This window comes from Lethenteron reissneri, chromosome 46 (assembly GCF_015708825.2).
Source record: "Lethenteron reissneri isolate LAM-NWPU_2019-01 chromosome 46, ASM1570882v1, whole genome shotgun sequence".
NCBI classification, from domain to species: Eukaryota; Metazoa; Chordata; class Hyperoartia; order Petromyzontiformes; family Petromyzontidae; genus Lethenteron; species Lethenteron reissneri.
In genome coordinates this window covers 10,241,975-10,266,719 of record NC_083824.1, presented here as the reverse complement: position 1 = coordinate 10,266,719, position 24,745 = coordinate 10,241,975, and positions in this window count along the sequence as shown.

Below are 24,745 nucleotides of genomic sequence, written 5' to 3'. Positions count from 1 at the left end.
GAAAGTGGAAGCTGTTTTATAGCGTCCGTCAATATTGTGTGTCGTGTGTTGGCCGGCTCTCTCCCCCACACCAACCCCCCAATCCCCCGACCCCCCAATCCCCCCACCCCTCCCCTTTCCAACCCCCCCCCCCCCATTTGCGCTGCTGCTAATCTCCTCTTTGGGTCTCGCGCCGAGCTGACAAGTTCCGTCTTGATTAGCGCGCGCCACTTTCGTTAGAGCTTACGTTTGGGGGCTTTTTTATTGTTGAAGATTAGTTTTTTTTCTTCCTTTGTTGTCAACTTTTTTGTTGTTTTTTAAATTGTTATTGTGATTTATTTAAAGGGGTGGGGGGGGGGGTGGGGAGAAAGATGTTTATTCACGGAGTAAAGCCGCGCCACCCACAATAGGGTGAGAGCGCTGAGTAAGGTTATAATAGTGCGTTAAATGTTGGTAAATGTGAATACATATCTGTGGAAGTCATTGAAGGCCACGTCTCACGGTGCTTGTATGAGTTCGGGAACGTCGCTTTTATCGCATTATTGATGAGCGTAGTGTGACACACGTGTGGTACTTGTGTGATAATAGCTTAGCGTACTCGCATTCAAGAATACGCCTGGCCAGTTGGTCTTGGAATTTATCTGACCAAACTTCTCCGCGCCGGTCAATGCGGGTCCATGGAGTCGGGTCAGTCAGCATAGACGGGGAATCGTAGAAGTGCTACACCGGGAAAATTATAATAATAATTATTTTATTCTAATAATTATAATAATAATTTCATTTCATAGAACGTCAATCTTGATTTTAAGCTTTCGTGACTGCAGGAATCCATACTCTTTGGTTCTTTCGGTAAAGTCGCGTGGTTAGAAAATAAAATAAAACAAATCACGACGTTTCGATCGCAACACAAGCAATCATCATCAGGTGGGACAACAACAGTAGTTTTTTCTTGCTGTACAGTGAGGGAAAAAAGCATTTGATCCCCTGCTGATTTTGTACGTTTGCCCACTGACGAAGAAATGATCAGTCTATAATTTTAATGGTAGGTTTATTTGAACAGTGAGAGACAGAATAACAAAAAAAAATCCAGAAAAACGCTTGTCAAAAATGTTATAAATTGATTGGCATTTTAATGAGGGAAATAAGTGGTCGCCCATCCGGGGCACTGTGCGGGCTCAAAAAGCCCTGCTTGGCTTCTGAGATGCGACGAGATCTGGGCACGGTTCCACACGACTCTGTCGCATCCCGTTCATACCCCGAACGTGCACCAACGACAGATTCCGGAGCCCGATGAATCCGTGACCAAAGGCAGCAGCAGCAGCTCGCAAGCTCTTCCCTGACGTGGCGATCGCGTGGACGGCTAAAGGTGAACCCCGCCCTGGTCAGCGTTAGGAGCGCAAAGAAATGGAGCGCGGCGAACGCCTGCGACGCTTTCGGAGCACTCCCCGACACTCATTTGTTCATGCGGTCATCCGTCGTGCGCGTGTGGCCGATGAACGCGCGCGTGCGTGCTGGGTTGTAGCGGCCCGCGCGTGCCATCCACGTGCGTTTTGCGCGCCGCGTGCTTTGGCGACGCGGGTTAGCGCTCGGGTAACCCGCTGGCGAGGGGAGCTATAGTTGCGCATTGTGTCGCCACCTCCATCAGTCATCTCGCCGAAGGAGGAGGAAAAGGAGGAGGAGGAGAAGAAGATGGCGGAGGAGAAGAAGGAGGAGATGGAGGAGGAGATGGAGGATATGGAGGACTGAGGAGGAGAAGGAGGAGATGGAGGAGGAGAAGGAAGAGGAGGAGGAGATGGAGGAGGAAAAAATAATAATAAGAAGGGGCGCCATACAACGCTGCGCTCTTTATTTCCAGGCCGGGTGAAGGATGCGTGTTTGTGTTTGGGGCTTATTTGTTAGTCTGGATGAAGGTTTTATTTTTCTCCCCGCCGTGTGGATGGTGGGGGGTGGGGGGTGCTGCTTCACCCATACTTCACCACGCTGCTCATGACGTGCGGGTTTGCGGTGGGCTTTACCAAATAGGCTAATGGGATGAGTTAAATAAGGACAACGATAATGCAATGAGACACAACGAAAATAGAAACATGTATTTACAGTCATAATAACAGGAAGCCAATAATGACATCGTTTATCTATATACACGTACGAATATAACATCACACACAAAAACAAATGTACCCATTACTTGCCGGATTCGGCACGATAAGCAGCGTTCAGCCTGGATGGCGCTTGTGTAAGCGATCACCATGCATACCAGGTGACATAGGCTGCTGCGGGCTGACGTCGTGGGCAGCAGAGGGCAGTGCAGTACTTCTATGCTCCCACGTCCACGATCCCCACCTTCGTTAGGCTGTACCAGTAAGGTGAAGTATAGTCAAATCACTCCCCATGACCTGCACGCCGTGGGGAGGCCTCCATCCAGCAGTAGATTTTCTGATGTCTCAAAACTCACGGTAATAATTACGACGTTTCAAATTCCAACAAGAGTCAAATAATGTAATCGAACCCACGAGGTTTCTTTCAATCATCGGGCCCAGCCGAGGGTGTAGGGAGAGCGTCGGTGTATAGCCCCCCCCACCCCCCCCGTAATTTAAGATACATTTTGGGGTTAATTCCACCAACATAGGACGTCACTTACGGCAGCCACAATCCGGCAGGCCGACGTCTTGTCAGTGTTACTATCTTTTGGCATTCATCTCAACTGCATCATCTGCATAGCAGTCAGTTTATATTTCATTGAAATGAGGGCCGAATTTTTGTTACTGTGACCGACTTGACCGTGGTGGTTTTTTTTGTGTGAAATCGCTCCCAACGGCGAAGTTGTTCGCCCTTTCGTGGTGTGATGAATTATGGTCAAACGACCCCAGTTTACCCACACGGCACGGCGAGGCAACGATTCACCAGCAGAGGAGAGAGCATGGCTGCTGCTGCTGACGATAGCCAGACTGTTCGCAAAGTCATCGTACGAATTGTTGAAATTGTACGTCACCTGGACCAGTTTGACATTTAAGTATCCCACGTTCTTATCAGCATCAGAGACTCGTGTCAGATATATATCGTACAACTTTCTCAAATGCCACTTTTAAACGGTGGCGTGTCTCTACCGCGGCACGTCACGTGGTATATCTCACGGCGAGTTCCGTCTGGCTTTTGTTTCAATCGCTTCGGGTTAGATTCCTTAGAACACGTTCAACACTCGCGAATAATCTTCATGATCATAATGATTCATGAATATAATAATGACGGGAGTTTCCTTGTCTCCGGCGTGACGCCGTTGTCAGGCGATGGGATGGGATGGGCGCTGGTGGACAGGACGAAGCGGCAGTCGAGGAACGCACGAATGCTCCCGAGGAGGAGGAGGAGGAGGAGGAGGAAGACGTCCCCCCTGCGGAGATGGAGCAGATGCAATCCGCTCGCGCGCCGGTGCTGGATGACATTTATTCACATTGCAGGATGTCGGCTTGGAGTAGCGGCTCGGGTGGTGGGAGGGTGGGCGGGGAGGAGCGGGGGGGGGAGCATTTATCCAGCGGTGGATAGACCCTGACCAGTGATGCAATTAACGAGTGTGCGCCAAGCTGCTGTGCCCCCCCCCTCTTTGCTCGTTGCCTGTAGGTGTCAGTAGAGCTTCGTAGCTGTCGGGCGGATCGACGCACGCTGCTCCGATTGCCTCTAGTAGCGCCCACGCCGCGTCGCCCCTGACCCTGTGGACAGGCGCTGTGCGGGGCTGGCCAAGGCCCTCTTCGTGCGAAACAGGCGCCAATTCATCCCACTTGCCTTCTTGGTTCTTTCGGTAAAGTCACGTAGAAGGGAAATAATAAAATAATACAACATAATAAAATAAAATTATCACGACGTTTCGGCCACAACGCAAGCAGCCGTCCTCAGGTGAAGAACAGGGCTGTCGGAAAGACAGCGTCTGAATTCAGACTTCAGGGCTCTCTTTACAACTGCTCTGTTCTTCACCTGAGGACGGCTGTTTGCGTTGTGGCCGAAACGTCGTGAGAATTGTATTTTATTATGTTTTATTTTTATTATTTTAATATTTCCCTTCTACGTGACTTTACCAAAAGAGCCAAGAAGGTTTGATCGATTCTTGTGTGCTTTGTCTCGATGATGGCTCTTTGAGAGTTCCGTGTGGCGCCGGGAAAGGACAAAGTTTTCCGCGCGTGCCTTAGTCCAACGGGGCGACGACGATCTGCGGTGGATTTTGTGGATCCAGGGCGAGAACTCAAGAGACCAGGACAGGAATCCCACTTGCGACGGTTGAACCGAGCTGCCGCAATGCACGGATGTTGAACATCTTTCGCACCGTACGTAACCAACCGTGATAATCGGAGTTGCGGGGAAGGACAACGAACTAAACACAAAAAAGCACTTCCGAAGCAGTGATTTCTCAATCTAGATGATGATTTAAAAGTGCATAGCTCCAGTGGATTCCGAACATCGTAAGGAAGAGAGCGCTCCAGACGGTAGCACAAGCGCACCTGAAGGCGCGCGATGCAGTGACCGCCGACTTTGTTCGATGGCGAGCAGCCAAAACGCCGCTGCCGCAGCTGCTGTGAGGATGACCGCGTGATGGTGGTTTACGCTCCTTGACAATATCAGAAACAACAACAACAACAACACCAAGTGAAGTGAAGTACAGCGATGAAGCAAATAGAAACGTGGATAAACAACAACAAAAACAACACGCCAACACAAATGCTCGCGGAGGGATTTTGCGATGACCTCGCTTTGTTCGTCGAGACCTCCCCCGGCGGTTTCAGCTTCCTGGAACGAATGACCTCGGCCAAATCCCAACCTCGTCACCACCACCACCACCGCCACCACCACCGCCCTCTAATTGGGAGTTTAAAGCGCCGCTCCCCGTGCCGCCTCCTGCAGGTCGCCTTGTCAGAGGTCCACACCTGGAGCGGAGCGGCCGGGCTCAGCGCCAGCGCGAGGGACGATGCAACGGAGCGTGATGCTGGTCCAGTGACTCCCCCCCCCAACCACCACCACCACCCTCAGTGCAAATTGGACTCCCACCACTCCGCCGCTAACTCCGCTGCCCGGCCAGGAACCTCGCGTGTAAAGCACGTGGCCCCCGATCGCCGCCGTTAGCGCCACTTTGAGAGATGGCGGGAGCCGCACCCGAGCTGCCTGGGGTTACTGTGCACTTTCTGCAAGACTGACAGCGCCGATAAATCACCACGCTCTAATGAATAGATCTGCCTCATTTCCCTAACAAATACGGTGTAATTACACCGCTGAATAGATTGATTGTATCTCGCCACTCCGATCACTGTGTTAATTGCACCTCGGCCGGTAATTTATAGGACATGGAGCTTTAAATACCAGCCAATACCTAACACTGAGATCCACGAGCCAAGGCCATTAAAAGTATAGGTCCGGAATTATACACCGACTCTCTCTCTCTCTGTTTTGTTTGGGCCGCAATATTGACTCGCGTTGCTCTGTCGTGCGCGCGCGCAATAAAAACTCGCCACGAAAAACTTCTCCCTGCGACAAAATCCCACGCCGTCACACGCCGAGACACCGCAGAGAACCACAGATACACATACACACAGAGAGACACATACAAGTTTTTTCAAGTTTCAAGTTCATTTATTAGGTATAGCCCTGTGAGCCATTCAGCTCTTGAATCGGGTGCAACCGCAACAAACAAAAAAACAAAAAACATGAACAAAAAACATCTTAAAGTGAATATGTGACTAAGTGCAAACAGAAAATCCAAGAAAAGACAGCAAAAATATTGCAGAAAAAACACCGTACACCAACGCTGTGTGCAAAAATCCCAGTGGGATGCAAGTCAAACAACAACAACAACCACAAGACAACTTAGATTAAGGCCATCAGTCTAACTCTGTACTACAACAACACAAACATGGCTAAACCAATACACTTTTCGAAATCACCAAAATAAAGCCATGAAAGCAATGAAAAAGCAATCATAGGAACTGTGACGGAATTTTCACAATAAATGGCATAAACAACATGTACTACCAAAACCCTGCAGCCATAGCTGGCTGCATGAGTCACTCCACAACAGCAGGAGCATCAATCGGAGTATTGTAAATTTTCAATGCACCTTTAAGATCAGCACACTAAATCAAAACACAGGTCATACTTTGTAGCGATCATCCAGAGCGAAACATTTTATTTTAGAGAGAGAGAGACACACAGAGAGACACACACACAGACACACTGACACAGACAGACACAGTCACACACACAGACAGACACACTCACATACACAGACAGACACACACACGCAGACAGACACACTCACATACACAGACAGACACAGTCTCACACACGCAGAGACAGCCACACACACACACACAGAGAGAGAAAACGAGAGAGTGAGAGAGAGGAACGCCCGTGGTTTAAGCGGCTCGTGCCGACGGCCTCGTCTGAGAAGAACCACAGTTGAAAGAGGCAAACCACCACTGCCAGTCAAAAATAAAAACCCCGGTAAACGGACGACGGGAGAGATTCGTAAGGGTTTTTTTTGAGAGGGGGAAATTCGCTGCTTGTGCTGTGGTACATCAAAGCAACTGCTGCTCTCCGTGTGACCTTAGGCTGCACAACGGGAGGTTCGCTGTGCCGAAACACTTTGTGCAAAACACACAAAAAAAACGGCTCACAGATCTGCACTTTCATTGCCTCCTTGTTCCGGCTCCGAGATTCAGAATATTTTGTTGTTGATGTGTATTGTGCGCGTTGAATATACAGCGGATAAAAAAAAGTCGCGACCTCAAAGAGGGAAATGTACGATTATTATTTTTATGCTGTTGTCGTAGCGTGTGTAAGAGCAAATCTTATTTCGCGACGTTCTTTGTAAAACAAAAAAAGATGATTCATCTCACGATTCTTGGTTCGAAATTTGAGTGAAGCCGCGCTTGTATTACGCATCCCCTGAAGCCTTGATCACGTCTCGCATTAGCGATGCCGTGTCCTCATAAGTTAACGCGTTCTTCTGTTGTTCATCTGAAGTCGTCCTGCCCCTAACGGGTGGGACTACGCCGTTCCAAACTGCGCTGTTTTGTGTGTGAAAGAGAGAGAGAGAGAGAAAAACATCCTCTCTTTGATTTGTTTTTATTCCCCTTCTATTGATTTAGCGGCTCTTTTTGCGAGCAGCCGTCGCTCGCGAACAGAAACCCACAGCGCGCAGGTCTGCCGCAGTGATTTGCTCTCAAGGGAGAGAGCGCGTCACACTTTTATCTGCCGTCCCGAACGCTGCCTATCATGTTTATGTATGATGGCATCAAAGAAGGGTGGGCTTATCTGCCAGCCACCCGTGCCTCCTGTGTTTTTTTGGTCTCTGTGTGGTTGTTGTTTTTTTTTGCAGCAGGAGAATGAGAGATGGTGTTGTCCTTGAAAACCAATAAGAGAGGAAATAGTGGGTGGGTTTATATTCTCTCTCTCTCGCTGTACTCAGCGCACGCACGCACCCTTTAGACATGACATGTGTCAACGCATGATAAATGGAGCAGGAGACTGTTTAATTTCGTGGGGGTACACCCAGGAGATTGGAGGCAAACCTGAGTTGCAAGGGAGCGTTGCGCAATTGCGATCGCGACGCCCTATTCTTTGCGCTCGCTGAGCGCCGAGTGATAGCGAAGTTGAAACAGACAGACTGGTGGAAATTACCATTTTCTCATTAAATATGTAAATAGCGCAGCACAAGCCATTTAACAAAGTTGTTATTTCCGCCATGAAGGTCGGCGGAATATTAATTGACATCTTCATCTGGTGAGGTTGCCTCCCGTTATTTGCGACACATTTGTGAGGCTAATTTCTTTAAGTAAATAGGGAGGAGGGGAGGGAAAAAACGGTTCCGTAGGAAAAAAAATGAAACCATTTTTCATTGCCTCATTTAATCTAATATTGGCAAAAGAAAACTACGGATTGCTATTGTAATTTAATGATAATTTTATCGTCAATAATACCAATCATGGTTAATTGCACCGTAATGAGCTTCTTGGAATAATTAGTAACACGGGAAGAGAAAAAAAACGTGGATATAGATGTTGGGAAAATGTGTCACTTTGCGAAAATAATCGTGCCACTCGATGTTCGCGACCAACTCTCGTGATGTCTCCGGTCACGGCAGTACGGCGCGAGCCCCAGAACCTGCGTGCGAGATCTCCTCGTCTCAAACCTCCTGAACCATGGACAGGGGGACGAGGGCAGCGGGGGGACGGGGGGCGTGTGGGGGATGGGGGGGTGCCTGGGGGAGGTTCATGAAAACGGAAATCGGTGGGCGAGTTCCCGAGCATTCGTCTCGAAATTCCATTCCCGTGGATTCGTACCAACTCGGCTTCTGTCCGCGCTGCGTTGCGTGCCGCCGTCCTGGTCACGCCACCGCGGGGTCACTAGAGTCCAATCTTGGAGCCTCCGCTGGGTGCGGGCGAGGGCATTGCCTCGCCATGCGGGTCGCGGTGGGGGGGGGGGGGTGTTTAACCTTACTTTATCACCTAGGTCAGTTTGGGTTGTTGAAGGTCGGTTTCGTAGGCGTTGTGGCATAGTACAGCACAACAATGGATTGTCGACACTGCCCTCCGCTGGCAAACTTAGCCTCATTGTGTGTCCGTAGCACAACCGGAATAGAATTAAGAAATTTATCAACTAAAAAAACATCCCTCATTATTATTCAAACTGCAGCTGTTGCTTTTTGTTTAATCCGCATGCAGTTTATTTATTTATTTAAAAGACAATGGTGATGTACAAATTCACGACGAGCATTTCTGCTGTCGCTGTGCATCGAGCCCCGGGAAAGATGCGCGGGCGATGGTGGCAGCGGACGGCACTTCGCGTCGACGTAGCGCGCGAGGTGGCTTCCAGCTATCGCACAAACAAAGCGTCTACGCCGGGCAATTGTCTCCTTAAACACGTGATTGACAGCGCACTTGAAGGAGGGCCACGGCTCACCGTTGGGAAATGCGAACCCCATTAAGCGCACATTATTACATTATACAGTACGTGGCGTTAGGGCTAATTGATGAATACTAAATGCGGATTCAGATTCGGAGTGAAATGCGCGCGAGCGTTTTGCGGTCGTTCTTGAGCGGGGGGGGGGGGGGGGGGGAGCCGAGCTCGGGGCTGTTTTTACACCGGGCTCATTACGGCGTCAGACACAGATGTTCGCTCGTCTGCCGGTGTGCAGATGGGCCGCACGCGCCTCCTTCCCCTATCCTCTCAATATCATCTTCGTTGATTTGAGTAGCCCGAGTGCGTTGATTGTGCGAGTCTCACGCGCGCCCGGTACGCTCGCAAAATAATAATAAAAAACGGCAGTCGGGATTTCTTAGAGGAGCTTCCCTTCCCCCTTCGCTGTCCCTGGCTCTGCGATTGCAATCTCCACAAGGCCCTCGCGGTACTGGATTGGTCTCAAGAAGGAACGCGCGGGGCCCTCTCACCGAGACCGACACGGTAATCGCTCTCCAGCCCATCGCTCACTGGAGCAGGTGGACACTTTGAGTGCTGACGCCCGGCGTCGACTGTGAATGCGCCGTTCGCACAATCTGTGAACCCGCCGTTGACCAGATCGCTGTGCCCCGATCCCCTCCCGTTCCTTCGTTTTTTTTTCCGCTTCGAGCGTTTGGGCGGCTCCCGAAGAAGCTCCCGGCGCGTGGAGCGAAACGTCGGACATCGGGGCCGAAGAGCGCGCGGCACGACCCGGAAACGCACCGGAGATGAACACTTCCCATCTTGTGAGTACGTTCGACGCCGCGATATTTTACGAACATTTCCCCGTCATCAAACAAGGTGAAGCAATCATTTATAGACGAATCCATTCCTAATTGGGTCGTACAACAATCCCGAATGAAAAAAAATAAATCCACTTTTGCTGATTATACTAATGATTACCAGCATCTTTAAATTGCTTCAAGTCCGCGTCCGACATCGTGGCACTGCCCAGAAGGGTCTTGACTGGAGCGGTGGCAGGGAGCCAGCAGCACGGACGACGGAGGGGAGAGATTTCCAGACTACAGAGGCAGCAGCAGAGATGGAGCGACCTCCCATTGACAGAGGCCTTCAATCCACGCATGCTGTTCGCGTACATGTAATATTTCAAACTGAATTATGGTCCTAATTGGTTGCACGTCGCAGTGGCCGAGTTATATATATATATTTAAAAAGTCACTGCGAGATTATACTAACGATCACCCGCGTCTTTAAAGCGCGTTGTACAACTTGCCCTTACAACAATCACGGGACGTCCAACAAAAAAAGTAAAATAAAAATCTTAGGATCGCACCTCCCGAGGGAGAGGATCACGCCCGCGAGGTTGACGGCGGCTGTGACGGCACGATAAAAGCAGCTTCGTGCGCGCGCAAACTTTAATGAATCGATGCATCCTCGGGACCGTGAAAGATGATTGACCGGCTTAGAGGGGGCATTCGTCCAGCAGTGGATAGATAATGGCTGATGATTAATGACGACGGCCAACACTTTCCCTTTTGCCAATTTGACATTATGGTCGCTTGCACGCTGACTGCAACGTCTCTCCGATTACAAACGGTTGGCTACGTACGTACGGTGCGAGAGAAGTTCAACATACACGCATACGTACGCACGAGGGGACAATCTCTGCCCCGTTCGCACGCGCGCACCGCGTGTCTGTGCACGGACGATGCTCCTGGCCTAGCGCAGGGCTGCCGATCGCTGGCGTTTAATTGCACGGACACACTCCCCCCCTCGCCCCCTCTCCCTCTCTCTTATTATTATTTCGGTGGACGATTCCCGCTTCTATGATCTCACACGGGACCAGCGTTGATGAATGATCTCTGTCTCTACGACTGCCGTATCCGAGTGGACCGCGCATTTGAATTTCAATTTTTTTTTCTTCCTCTGCTCGCACGCGCGTGTGCGTGTGCGTGCGTGTGTCACGGTCAACCCCCGGCCGCTATTTCCCCAGGTGCCGTAAATAAATATTGAAGTAAAGTTGGCTCCGCTAATTAAATCATTTTGTTCACTCCACAAATGACCCGGCGAATTTTACTTCATCCACTCTGCTGGCCTGGCAATGTGGGCGCGATGTGAGGCATGCCGCTCAGGGAGCTTGTTGCGTGTTAATATGTCGGTTGTTTAGCCAGCCGATTGCCGAACGAATACATTGGAAGGTCGCCACCATTACACACACACAAAGTGCTCGCCAGAAATGAACCGCAATTACCTTTCTGATCTCTTCAAGGGGCCTGAACCGTCACACGAACTCTGGTTTATTCTCGCAGCGGCAGCATCGCGCGCTTCCAGATACGTTTCCGCGGCCGTCTGAAACGCACTTCCTTCCGGTATTGGGAAGCTACTTCCTGCTTTCAAATCTAGTTTGAAAATTCATTTCTTTAACTGATTTTTACGTTCAGTTTGTTGTCCTTCCCCCGCACCTCCGATTAGCACGGTTGGCTACGTACGGTGCGAAAGAGGTTCAACATACATACTTACATACAGCCGTCGCGGCTTACACAACACCTGTTGTGATCCACGTTCTTGCTTTCATCGAAAATATTCCATGGTTACCCTCCGGACAGCCCTCCCCTTCATCACACACGACGCCAAAAACGATATTTCAACACTTCCCCAGATCTCACTTTTTCCCAACTTAGAGACGTTGTAACGAGATCTGGTGGCATTTTGTGCTTCCCCAGCGACGAGTGATACATCTGACAGCTTTCTGAGCATGAGGACTTGACGCAGATTTCGGTGCGATTCCAGCTATGCATTCGGGACTCTCATTTGCATTCTGTGTTTGAGACCTGGTGCATTTTCTCATGACATTCAGAAGGTCTATCTGGCAGCATTGACCGTTCTCTCTAGATTATGCCACAACTTTTTCCCCTTGTCAATTGAAGCAACGAAAATAAATGGACGTTAGGTGTGCGAGAGACAAGATGTTTTGCGTATTCACGTCGGGCACAAGTTTGTTTTGGGGGTGCGTCTTATTTTTCGGAGTAAGAATACGGCAGCGACTTTTTTTGTGGTTTGTAGGGAAAGTTTCCACTCTCAGGAGCTGACAACATCGGACCTCCTGCCGATGCCAACGGTGGGCCCCGCACCTCCCCGAGTCTCCGTTTGAAATTAAATCACACCGCTGCGTAACGATGTGCACATGCCCCCGTACGATTTCCACCGACAAGGATGTCTGGTATCCGGGAGTTGCCCCCGTGCGGAAATCAGAAACTGCGGCGGGCGGGCGGGGCCAGGACAAAGCCGCGCGTCTCAGTTTCAATTTTTTTTTGTGCGAGCTCCGAAGCGGGGTGGAAAGATGTTCACCTCTGGGGGCGACCGGCGCGGCCACACGAGAAGGGGTTTTGTGAGCCGCCTCCCTCCCTCCTTTTTTTTTAAAACGATCAGACGAGAAAGATGCTCAGTCTTTCGGCACTTTACTTCGTTCATCATGTCGTTTGTTTGTATTTTTTTAATTAAATATTTAACGCGAGTTTCCCGTGTAACATTAGTCCCATTGTGTGTTACCGGTGTTCATAGACACCAATAAGAAAACAAATCATCCTCAAAATACCCATCACCAGATCCCCTGCTGCTGCGCTACCAGCACCATAGCGGCGAAGGCACCTGCCTGACCTCCCTCCCCTCCCCTCCCTCCCCTCCCCTCCCTCCCCTCCCCTCCCTCCCCTCCCTCCCCTCCCCTCCCCCCCTCTCTCGCTCGCTCCCATCTCGCCCGCCGGGCCTCCACGTGCTCGTGACTTCCTGTCGACTTACGAAAAGGGGAATTACATTTTTTTTTTAATGGTCACGGTTACTTCCCTCCGTCCTTTTTTGGGGAGCGGGAGGAGGGACAGCACGGGCCATCGATTAAACACAATGCTGGGACATTCAGCGGCGCGTAAGATTACCCTGTCCTGACTTGACGTGTGGTCCCCGGAGGGCCGGAGTCGGTCAGTGCTGCCCTCCCCACAGCCCCCCCGCCCCCACCGCCCCCCCTGCTACCCCCCCCAGCCCGTGGTGCCGGGAATGGGGCCTGGCTGAGGGCTGGTTGCAGCAAGTACCAGCCGAACTTCAGCGGAGACACTTTTCGTTTGCTTGTCAATTCCCTTCCTCCCCGATGTCATCGTGGTATCAGCGTGCTGTCGTCACGAGACGAAGGATCCGTTGGCAACTTTGGCCCGCAGAAGTGGATATTAAGGAGCTACCTCTGAGATCCCTTCGAGTGCCCTCCGGTCCACGCAGTTGAGGAGCGAGAGCTCTCCCACCCGCTCTGGGCATGACTGTAATGTCCGTCTCATGACAGTCAACCCGATATGGAATTCTCATAACTGGAATTCAAAGCAACTTAAGTGCGGGACAAAATCCAATGCAATGTTTTTTTTTGTTTTAACGCATTCATTGGCGACCGGGCTGAGACCACCATCGACCCCGCTGCCCTTGAGAGCCTGGCGTAATCACGATCGCCAGCCTGAGTTTGAACCCAGGACCCCAGCGGAGCCGGCTCAGCGCTCTGACCTCTGAGCCACGTGGCCCACGTCCTTCCTCGGAGCCGCGTAATCCTCGGCCGCACGCAACTTCCCCGCTCTCCCCGCTAGCGGCGCGTTCCCTGAACTCATCCCCATGTCGCGTAGAGCGACACCGTCGCTTGCTCACTAAGCCGAGGTCGACGTGAACAATGAAGAAAAATCGTGCACGCGCACGGATCCCGTAACGCCCTTCGACTTTGCGTTTCTCTTCGGGAAGCATTCAATCAGCGATAATAACGTTACCTACCTAGCCGCTCAACAGATACATTAATCAAAGGGCGACACTTTGATCAATGTGGCCGGTTTTCAATAAGGTAGGCCGCTAATAGCAACACAACTTTATTTTAAAGCTTCATTCATCTGGATCGTCCACACAAGAGACTTATCGTGCCCCTCCCTGTCGCAGGCAGGCGGACGGAAGCACGAGGCCTTCCCAATCTTTTCTTCAGAGACGGTAGGTATTCGTCGACGTTTCCAGAGGGTTGCGTTAAACGAATAGGCTCAACACCAATGGGGATCCACCGGTGCTCCAACAATAATTTCTTGAATTGACGAAAATTATTTAGAGACGGGGGGAGGGGGGGTGAGCCTTGGGGATTGGGGGGGGGGAGGGAGGGGGTGACCAGCCCCCAGCGCCTCCCCCCAGACGCAACGGGGCTGCTCTTGCTGTATCGCAGCGCTTCACCGCGTGATGACTCGGCTCCAAACGTGACCCCCCCCTCCGCTATCCGCGTGTCACAACCGCCTGCAGTCAAATGTACGTAATAGTTGGCGCTCGTATGGGCTCGCGCGAGATGGAGACACTTTCGGCTGATCCGGCTGCCAACGCGAATATCAATGTACCTGTGGTGGAGTGGCCTGGTGGGCATGTGCCATGGCACCAATAATGTATGTACGTTGAAATTTCTTTCGCACCGTACGTAGCTAATTGTACTCATCGGAGGTGCGGGGGAGGAGGGGGGGAAGGACAACAAACTAAACACAATAAGCGGTTCTAAAGAAATGCGTTGTTTTTTGGATCTATATTTGAAAGTGCATAACTTCCAGTGGCTTCCTAATATCGGAAGGAAGAGCGTTCCAGACGGCCGCAGAAGCGCATCTGAAAGCGTGCGATGTGGCAACCACCGTCTTTGTCCGATGGTCAGCCAAGAGCCGCTACCGCGAGGATGAGTGGAGTTTGCGTGAATGAAGTTGGGACCCATCTCCTTCCAACCCCCCCTCCCCGGTGCCTGGCCTCCTACGGCACGTGAGCTACTGCCGCCTGTGCAGTTGCACCGACTGTACACTCGCAACGGAGACGCGGGGTCCGTGTGTTTGCCCGCGCGATCCTCGAGCAACGTGGAATTGTAATAATACATTCGAGTAAATACCGCGCGTTAACATTTTAATTTCCCCGATTCTTTCGGACGAGCGGGAGGATTTACGATGCGACAATGTGAGATTAATTTCCGCGCGATATCGTTACCCGCCGCACGTGTTTAGTGCGGCGGCGCGCTGCAACAGCGACAAAAAAAAATCCCTTCCATTAAATGCCTTTTCCTAATTTGCATAATTTAATATCGCAAAACGGGCTCGCTCAACAGTTAATATTAAAGCAGGCAAATTCATCAAGTGTATACGCTTTAGAGAAGGAGGAGGAGGGAAAAAAATGAACCCGGGCCTCGTGCAGCAGGCGTGGCATTAAATTTGTATGAATGAAATTAATGAAGGGGGCGTCTGTTGTAATTAAAAAAAGTGGCTAAAGCTGGAGGAGTGGGGAGGAGTGGAGATGTGGGGGTGGTAGGGAGGGAGGCGTTGGGGGTTGGGGGGGGGCAGGCGGTGGGGGTGTGGGGTAGGGGTGGGATCTTTGGGTCACGCTCCCACCTCCCTGCCGCTTCCGCGCCCCGGATTGTCCACACGCCGACCCCGCGAGCCCCGTTTCGAGCACCCCCCTTCTCCCCCTCCCCCCGCCCCTCCTCCTCGCCCCCTCCACCAGCCCCTCCCCCCTCTACCCCTACCCCCACCATGTCCCCGGAGAGCGACGCAAATAAATTCTACTGCCTGCCTCTGCCTTCCCAAAAAAAAAAATGTGTTAAATTAATTGCTGTAATCTCATCCCATCTAAGTGTTGCATCAATTGGGTCGGGCATTAACATATCGGGCGCAGGGCAGAGTCAGTCTAGGTGACATAATGGCGCGAGATCGCCACGATGTCTCCTTTCTCTTCCAACGCCGCCTTCGCACTCCTCCTCTTCCTGTGACCTGATCGTGCCTTGAGGAATATCTCTCAACGAGGGCAGGAGCGTTCGTCACCGGGGCGTTTCACTCGAGGGTTGCGATCGCGTCCACAGAAGATCACCGCTCGCGCCCCGCAAAAATTCTAACGGACGCAATGGGGCATGGGATAGGGTAGTCGAGTGGGTAATACGTTGCAATAATAATTACAGTGCTAACAGACGTAAGTGGGTTGGTGGCGTGCGGGGTTTGGGGTGCGGGGGTGGGGGGCAGCAGGACGCGTCGCTGTGGATGCGGGAACGACGTCCGCCGTGGAGATGGAGCGATGGGAATCATTTCGTGCGCAGGTGCTAGATCGGGGCTCGGCAACCTGAGGCTCTGGAGTCGCATGCGGCTCTTTAAGGACCGCTTCGTGACCGTTATTTGTCAAGGACCCACACCGTCTCTCGTATTCACCACACAGTGCATTGCGGCTCTTGATTTTTTTTTTTTAAACCGAATTCGAAAACAAAAAATGTCTCTTCTTGTTATTTTGGTTGCCGACCCCTGCGCGAGATGGATTGATGCATTGCAGGACCGCGAAATACGGCGATGCTTTTGGGAGACCTTCGTCCATCAGCGGATTGACCACGGCTGCTGCTGCTGCTGATGATGATGATGATCACCACCACGATAATGTAATACTTTGTAATAATTCGTGCGGGGCAATGTGCAGATGTGGCCATAAAAACACGGCTTCATCTCAGGATGAGTTTTGCCACACGCCCAGAATCGCCTATTGGACGACCTCGAAGGGGCAATTACAACAACGGCGTCTGTGGGGAAATGGCCGTGTCTTGGTGGCGGTAGGGCCCCTTATTTACAACAGATGACCGCCCACGACTGACAGCGGAGTGGCACGGGGGCATTGCACATCGTGCAAGTGCACCAGCTGGGCTCCACATTGTTATTAAACAAGGAGGAAGCAGCCTACAACACATCTGTGCGTGCGTAGCGGTCAAGATTCCCAGCACTACCCCAATCGCACAAAGCCTGCTTAGCTTCTGAGATCGGAAGAGATCCGATTGCATTCTGGGTGATTAGTTCATACGCAGTGAACAGATGTGGGAATTTCTTTTTTCACGGTCTATGTCAATGTCAAAACTCAAACTGTGTACATCGAACAAGGGGGGTGGTTGTTGCTCATCTCTGATAGTGGACCAAAGCCAAAGGACCAGTCTATATAAAAGCTGAAAATTTTTCAAGAGTAAGCTCAGGTTATTTTCTTTTAAGTTCCAAGATGGATAATTAATGACGTCAACTTTTCACCCAAAATTGTTGGCCATGGCCTGTGAGCTTAACCCCAACCCAACCCCAATTAAGCAACGAAGGCAAATCATGCGTACGCATGGATTCTGTAAAGCTTTCCCGCACGCGTTGGTCCTCGGGAAGTATTTATTAGCAGTACAGGGCATCGCGTGTGAGGATCGATGGTTTTTCAGTCCGTGTACGTTGCCAGCAATGGGGTCACGTCACCCCATGTGGCCAGTCACCAGAGGCACCACCATTCATCCCAACAAAATAATGATTGATTATCGATTCGAATCGTGCAAATCTATCGAGAGAGGTGATGCTATGCTCACGCGAACTCCGTACGAGCAATGGGTGTTTTTTTTTGGCCAAATCAGCTGGCCATGCGCCTGATCGCTTCAGATTTTGGAAGTTACACAGGGCTGAAGCCTGGATAGTGTTCGCATGAACGCCATCCAACACGGGTGGTGTTGCAGACTGTGAAGTTACATCGTCGGCCAGCATAGGGCAGCGCAGAAACATCCTTTGTTGCAGTCTAATTCTCTGATAAGCCACTTCGTTGAGCTATCATTTGTGGCCATGTCGCTCCTGAAACTAATGGCTCATTGGGCCTTGCTTGGTAAAATAAAAAAAAATTGCTCAGTTGTATTTGTATATTAATTTTGTAAGTCATTTGTTTACCTTTCTTCTACCTTGCACTCATATCGAGCTTTTATTTGTGTTGTTGTTTTAACGTTCTGACCCCGTGCACCGACCGGACATCTGCACAAAGGGAGCTTTATAGATCATCGGATTCCTCCAGCACACGTAAATATTCCGATTCTATGGCCCCTACCGTCACCAAACCGCACTGGCCAGCGAGGGTCAAGTACGGTCGAGGCGACCGGCGACCAGCGGTTGTGGATTGACAACGGATCTGTCTGTGCATGGTGCATTCGTGCGTCGGGGTGGCAACAGAGTCGGGGACGCCGCTGTTTGGCTTGAGTTACACAGCAGGTAACTCAAGCTGTTTAGCTTGAGTTCCCCGCGCAATCGACTCGTGGCCGTCTCCGTGAACCCTTTACCGGAGTTTTACGCGCGCGACGCCTCGATGATTGATCGGCTCGCTGCCTCAAAATGAAATCTTGTCATGCACGGCATCCCGCAAATGGGTTGCAGCAGTGTAGGCCAGGGCCTCGTTGTGAGTGCTGCCAGTTTATGTTTATTTAATTTTGTTTGTTTTATTTCCACCCCCCCCCTCCCCCGATGCTCGTCTCTCCGACGTCCGCGGCGTTCCGTTCCGCTTTGCGTCAAAAGCCCGTGGGGGTCTGCCCCGTGCCTTCGTTGCCGCGTCGCAGGCCACGTGGTGGTCACGGCCAGTCGATGGCCTCTCCGCACCCCACGTGGACTCGGGCCTTGCCATCGCAGCGATGCCGTCGGTAGATCTCGTGACTTTCTGGACTTCCCGTGCGCCAGAGCATCTCAATGCACTTTGGTATGGTGCAACCCACGCAACTCTCCGCGCCCCTCCTCCCCACGCCTGCATCCTGCATGCATCCGATTAGCACGGTTGGCTACGTACGGTGCGAAAGAAGTTCAACATATCTACATGCCGCTCTCCCCACCCCCTACTGCTGCTGCTGAGGTTATCAAGACCACGCTATTGAGAGAGCACATGTCCACGCGGGGTTAGTACACCCCGAGCTGCAACTGCTATTCAGAATGGCCTGAAATCAAATGTATCATTCCGGATGACCGCTGCAAAGTACGGTCTTAAGTTTTGATTATAGTGTGCTGATCATTAAATGTGTATTGAAAAACTTAGATTCTGCCACTGATACTCCAGCTGTTATGGAGTGACTCATGCAGCCAACTATGGCTGCAAAGTTTGGTCGTACATGTTATGTATATACTATTATCACTGTTACATTGTTTTTATAGCTTTATTTTGGTGATTTTGAAAAGTTTTGGTTGAGCCATGTTTTTGTTTTTTGTAGTACAGAGCTAGACTGATAACTTTAATCTAAATTGTCTTGTGGTTGTTATTGTTTGACTTGCATCCCACTGAGATTGTTTGCACAAAGCGTTGAAATACGGTGTTTTTTTCTGGAAGACTTTGCTGTTTTTTCCTGGATTTTTCTGTTGCGTGTAGTCACTTTAAGATGTTTCTTGTTTGTGTTTGTTGCGGTTGCACCCGAGTCAAGAGCCGCATGGCTCACAGGGCTATACCTAATAAATGAAACTGAAATAAATGAAACTGAAATTGAATAACTGTTTGTGTTTAATTTGTTGTCCTCTCCCCACACCTACGATTAGCACGGTTGGCTACGTATCGTGCGAAAGAAGTTACAACATACATGCGCTGGCGTGTAACGCGAACTAGCACACAGGGCGACAACTCTCTGGGCATCGCTGCTCAAGATGTACCCCCGATGCGTCGCTTCCTTCTCCTGCCATCGCATCTTCCCTCCCCAAAGCTCCCATAATAACATTGACCGCTCAATTTAAAGAATCACACCCAATACACTCGAATCATTTGCAGCGTTGAGAGTGCCGTCCGTTTGCTTGCTGGCCGCTTGGCGTTTTTTGTTTTTGTTTGGCCCTTCGTGCTCAAGGCCCACCCTCGTTGAAGCTCGGAGCAGGAGCCGTGCCAAGAATTTGGTGAAGAGAGCAGCCTCGGCCTTGAGTTGCTCCCAATTGCTCCCGATGGAGGAGGGGTGGGGGTGGAGTTAACACTGAGAGGTGGAGCTGTGGATCAGAAACTCCCCCCCCCCACCGTCTGCCTCTAGTGGGCCCCCCAATCTCCACTGGACAAGAATGACGGAGGCTTTACGGATGGGTGGGGGGGATTTCCCCGAAGGTCTCGGTCTCTAACTCAATCAAAACTAAACTATTGTTTTTATTTTACCAGGTAAGGCCTACTGAGATGTGTAGCTCTTTTTTCAGAAGTAACTTGGCTACCACAAATCATAGCGCAACGAAGTAGCCTATCATCGTGGGGACATTTAGAGCAGCCAAACACACATGCTGATTCTAAATGTGGAGAGGAAAACCCACGCAACCACGGGGAGAACATGCAAACTCCGTATATACAGCAGCAGGCGTCAGGGTCGGAATCGAACCCACGACCTCCTGTAGACCAGGCGAGGATAGTTAACATCTCCTAGCCACCGAAGCGCCTCAATTGCTCGCATCTCGCAGTTTCAACGTTTTACGCTCAACTCACACTCATCCGATACATCCACCGCATTCATGTTAATGTGACCGATTTTCATTTCTGCGAAAAGCCTATCCACGCCGTGCGAGAGTGGTTGGTCGTCGTTTTTTTCTGTGCGCGCGCGTGTGTGTGCGTTGTATCATTAAAAAGAAGAGGGCCTCTGTTGTTGGACCTCAGTGTTTCCAGTAATAGCGGGCTCGCAAAATTAAAAGAGGTTCGTGACCTGAATAGAACGCGTCGGGGCCCCGGTGTTAAAAAGGCACTTGCTGTGTTTAACCTTCGGCGAATTTAATTAGCCCGTTTTGTTAGGCGGCGGCGCTGGCAGCAGGATGATGTATAGCCACTGTCCTAATTGTCCGGTGGTCGTTGCCTCGTGGAAGACTTCGATGTCGAGAAAGCTTGGCAGGGCGGGAGGGACCCCCCCCACCACCACCACCCACCTACCCCAGGTGTACACGTTGGGTAAGGGAAGCTAACACGGGGACACGCTATTTGCCTTCGCGCAGCCACCCCCGGGTACCACGGGACCCTCTGGAGCGTGCTCGCCGGTATTTTAATATATGTATGTCTGCTCACTCGTGAGATTTAATTTTTTTTCTACTTCTTCTTCTGCTCATTTCTCGCCCCCCTCCGGAGAAAGGGCAAAGCTATCGAGCCTGCTCATTATTTTATCTCTCTCTCTTTCTCTCTCTCTCTCTCCACTCTCTCGCTCTAATACGGTGCACAAGTTAGGAAGGGATAGGAGGGGGCGGAAGACAACGCAGCTATTTAGTTACCGGAGAAACCCCTCGGCACGTGGAGCGAAACGTCTGACATCTCGCTGATCGACACGCGGGGCACCCGGAATTCGCAGGTTGCTCATCGACTCCTTACCGTCTTGAGCCAGTGGTGGAAATTCCACGTTCCTATGTCAGGGCCGAGTTCCCCTAATATGATCTCCAATGTTGATTTCCCTTTGAAGTCGTAATAATTGCATCGACCCCAGGAAGAACGATAGGTTGAGTCAGAAGGTGCCCGCGTATCCCGGCTGAGTGGAGAGGTCCACTCAGCCTCACCTCCCAGCCTCTCCTTCCCATCATAATGCCTCGTCCAGTATCCTCGTGTCCCAGTTACTTAGGCCCCCCCCTCTCCCCTTACCCCCCTCCCCACACACTCACTCACAACTTGTAAAGTGCTGGTGGCGCGTATGTCAGGGTCCGTGTCTCCGCACGTGTCGTCGAACGGCAGCGACGCCGTCGAAAGTTTTGTTTCGTGTCGGAGCGGCGCTCTGATTTAGCACTCGCTCGCTGCCGAGCTCACGGACCGCAGAGCGAGATCTGTGCTGTCACCGCCAGCGTCTTCCCTCTGTTTCAGTAAACACACCCGTCAATAAATCTATTGTGGTTTCTTTTTGTTTTTTTAAACCAGATGAGATAGCCCATCAGGGACCCGAAGAGGCCCTTGAATCCAACGGATCGCTCGAAACGTGTGTGACCATCACCAATGTCGTCGTCAATGTCAGCGTTGTCAGTATCAGCCGTGGTAAATCCACAGCTGGATGAAGGCCGCCGCCACCTCTCACGATCCCACAATCAACGGAACACTGCACGCGAGCTGATTTAATGTACGGTGGAAATATTCACCAAGACATAAACATAAGTTATACGTGATATTAGACCAAAAAAAAAACAACAAATTAAGTAGTATATTAGCTAATTAAATACTATGGAAGTCTTTGAAAAGGGAGTTGGCACATGGGAAGAGAGAGAGGGGGGGGGGGTGCAGTATAAACTGGAAATACATCTTACAATTTCTGTAAAGTATGTATTTTAATTAGATATAAAACGTTGTTTAAAAGCACTTTAATCGGCGTAGTCTGAGCAATGAGTCACATTGCCCATTAGGCACTCGCTGGGAGGGAGTGGTGAATCACTGTGAGAGAGATGTAAGATTGTTTCATATATGAGAAGCATCATGGTAGAGAGTAACGTATAACAAGTAGGCTTTCGCGACCAATATTATTAATGATCAAGGTTATTGGGTTAGATCGCGTAAGTATAAATGTGTCGTATAACCCTCCACCACCCGACACAGCCAATTAGTAAGGGATTTGTCACGTGCACAAAACGCCAATAGTTGACTACTTCAGCCCACCGGTGTGTTGGAGAGTAAATCCACAACATTTTTAACTTGAGGAGTACGACGTTTCGCTGCTAATTACATCCAGCATCATCGGGTGATTTTCCAGAATAGAATTCCTGCGTTCATTGTGAGCAGCGTGTGGTAGTGGGGTGGGTCGGTGTGGGTGGCGGGGGGGGGGGTGCATTGTGATGGGAGCGTGAGCTGTGAACGTTGCGAGGGCGAGCGCATTGATAAAAGTTTGCCGAGCGCAGATGCGGCGTTGGCATCTCATCCGAAAGTTTTGTTGCTTGTTGTTTTTGCCGGCCAGCAGACTCGCTGGGGGGGGGGAGGGTGGGGAGAAGCGAGAGTGTACGCGGCTAATTAGCGAGCGGCAGCGCAATCGATTGAAACGATCCGAGTACGGGAATTTGAACGCGAGGATTGCATTTGAATTGGAAAGAAGAGGTGGTGAGAGAGGTGGGTGGGGGTCGCGAAGGGGAGAGGGGGTGTTGGTTGATGATGCGAGACGTCCACACAACCGGCAGCCCTTGCGGCAACTGAGCTCCATGATCGTCCAGACAGAGACGCGGGCATTGACGGATTACAAATCGGGGCGCGGGACAACGTGTCCTGCTGTGGTGGAGCATAATTTGTGAAGTCGGTTAATTTATGGAATTAATTATGCCGCGTTTTAGATAATTGCTAAAGTGACAGCTTACAAAAAAATTGAGTGGTGTATTGCAGCGGGCTGAGTTAATGTTGTTTTTTTCTCTCTCTCTCTCTGTCTCTCCATGTCTCCCTCCTCCTCCCTCTCTCTATCTTTTATTCACATAACGCGTCTGTTTATCTCGCGAAACGTAAAACCGCAGCCCAAAGTCACGGGGCGTGTACAGCGGCGGAGTAGTAGACGATGAAAAACAAAGTCCCGGGGTCCACGTCGTTCAGCGAAACTCTTTAACTCAAAACACAACATCGTTCTTTCTTGCCGATTGAGAAAGAAATAAAATTTAATTAAAATAAAAACCTTGCTGAGTAGATTGTAACCTGCTGACCCGCCTCTACTGGACATGTGTGGAAAAATAAAAGAGCTTTATAGCTCATCGGATTTCCTCCTACAGTCTAAAACGTACCCAATGATCCTCTTGGTTCTTTCGGTAAAGTCACGTAAAAGGGAAGTAATAAAATAATAAAAATAAAACATAATAAAATAATTCTCACGACGTTTCGGCCACAACGCACCAGCCGTCCTCAGGTGAAACCAGGTCTATCGAGGCGACAGCGTCTGAATGAAACAGCACACGTGCTTGGAGCATATATATAAGCTGGGTTGGAAGGGGGGGGGGGGGAAGGGGGCGCCTTGACAAAATAATTTGTATATTACTTCCCTTCTGCGTGACTTTACCGAAAGAACCAAGAAGATGAATCCCTGCAGTCACGAAAGCTTTAAATCGAAAAGTATCCAATGATCTCATGGCTTTTTCGCGGCGTGTAAAGCCACGTCTGACAAAGGGCACATCACCCCACCCCCCTGACTCGCTCCCCCACGCAATGGGCCAATCGTGGCTTCTTCTTTTCTCCTTTTGGGTCACACTTCACGAAAACGGTCCGGGAGAATGTTGGGGGGACCCTTCTCCAAAAATTGGCAGACAACTCGAGCCGTCTGAAAACTTGCAAACAGAGTGGGGGGCTGGAAGGGGGGGGGCTCGGATGGGGGGTGGATAGGAGGAGGAGGTGGTGGTGGTGGTCGGGGGCGACTTGAAAATGTTCTCGAGTTCTGCGTTTCGTAGAAGTTGGGTTGTTTCTCATGATCTTTGCCACGCGGCCTAAAGATAATTCTTCCGAAAATGCTCTGATAGTAAAAAATAAGTATTTCCTCGGCACATATTAAATAAAATGATGCATTCTAATGATTATTGCGGAGAAGTAAGCAGATTGAGTGGTGAGATCAGCTCCTGGCGCAAGTAGTCGGTAGACATGGTGATGACTTTGGGGTGCCTTCGCAACATTAAGCAATTCTAAGTGAAATCTAAAAACTCACTTTTTAAACTTGCTTTTGCTTAAGATTATTTTCTAGTGTTATTTTTTTTAATATGCTTTCGATAGCAATTTATTAAAATGCTATTTTTGTTTGTATGGACATTTATTTTATTGTTCTTGCGCTGTAGTCTATTAAACAATGCTTTATTTTATCTTGCACAGCACTTCGAATAGCATCTTTTGCACGAAATAGTGCTGGAGAAATAAAGGCTTGATCGATTGATTCACCCAGCGGTGGACTGACCACGGCTGATAAAAAATGATGACGACAATCGGCTGAGTGCGAGCTCGTTGAGCTCGTCCCTCTCAGCACGACCGCTGAGCGAGAGGAGCGTTTAGTGGTGGACTGCGACGGACGAGCAGGAGAGTGAGGAAACATCGCATCGTCCCACACCCCCCCTCCCTCCCCCCCGCTATCCCCCCCTCCCTCCCCCCGCTATCCCCCCCC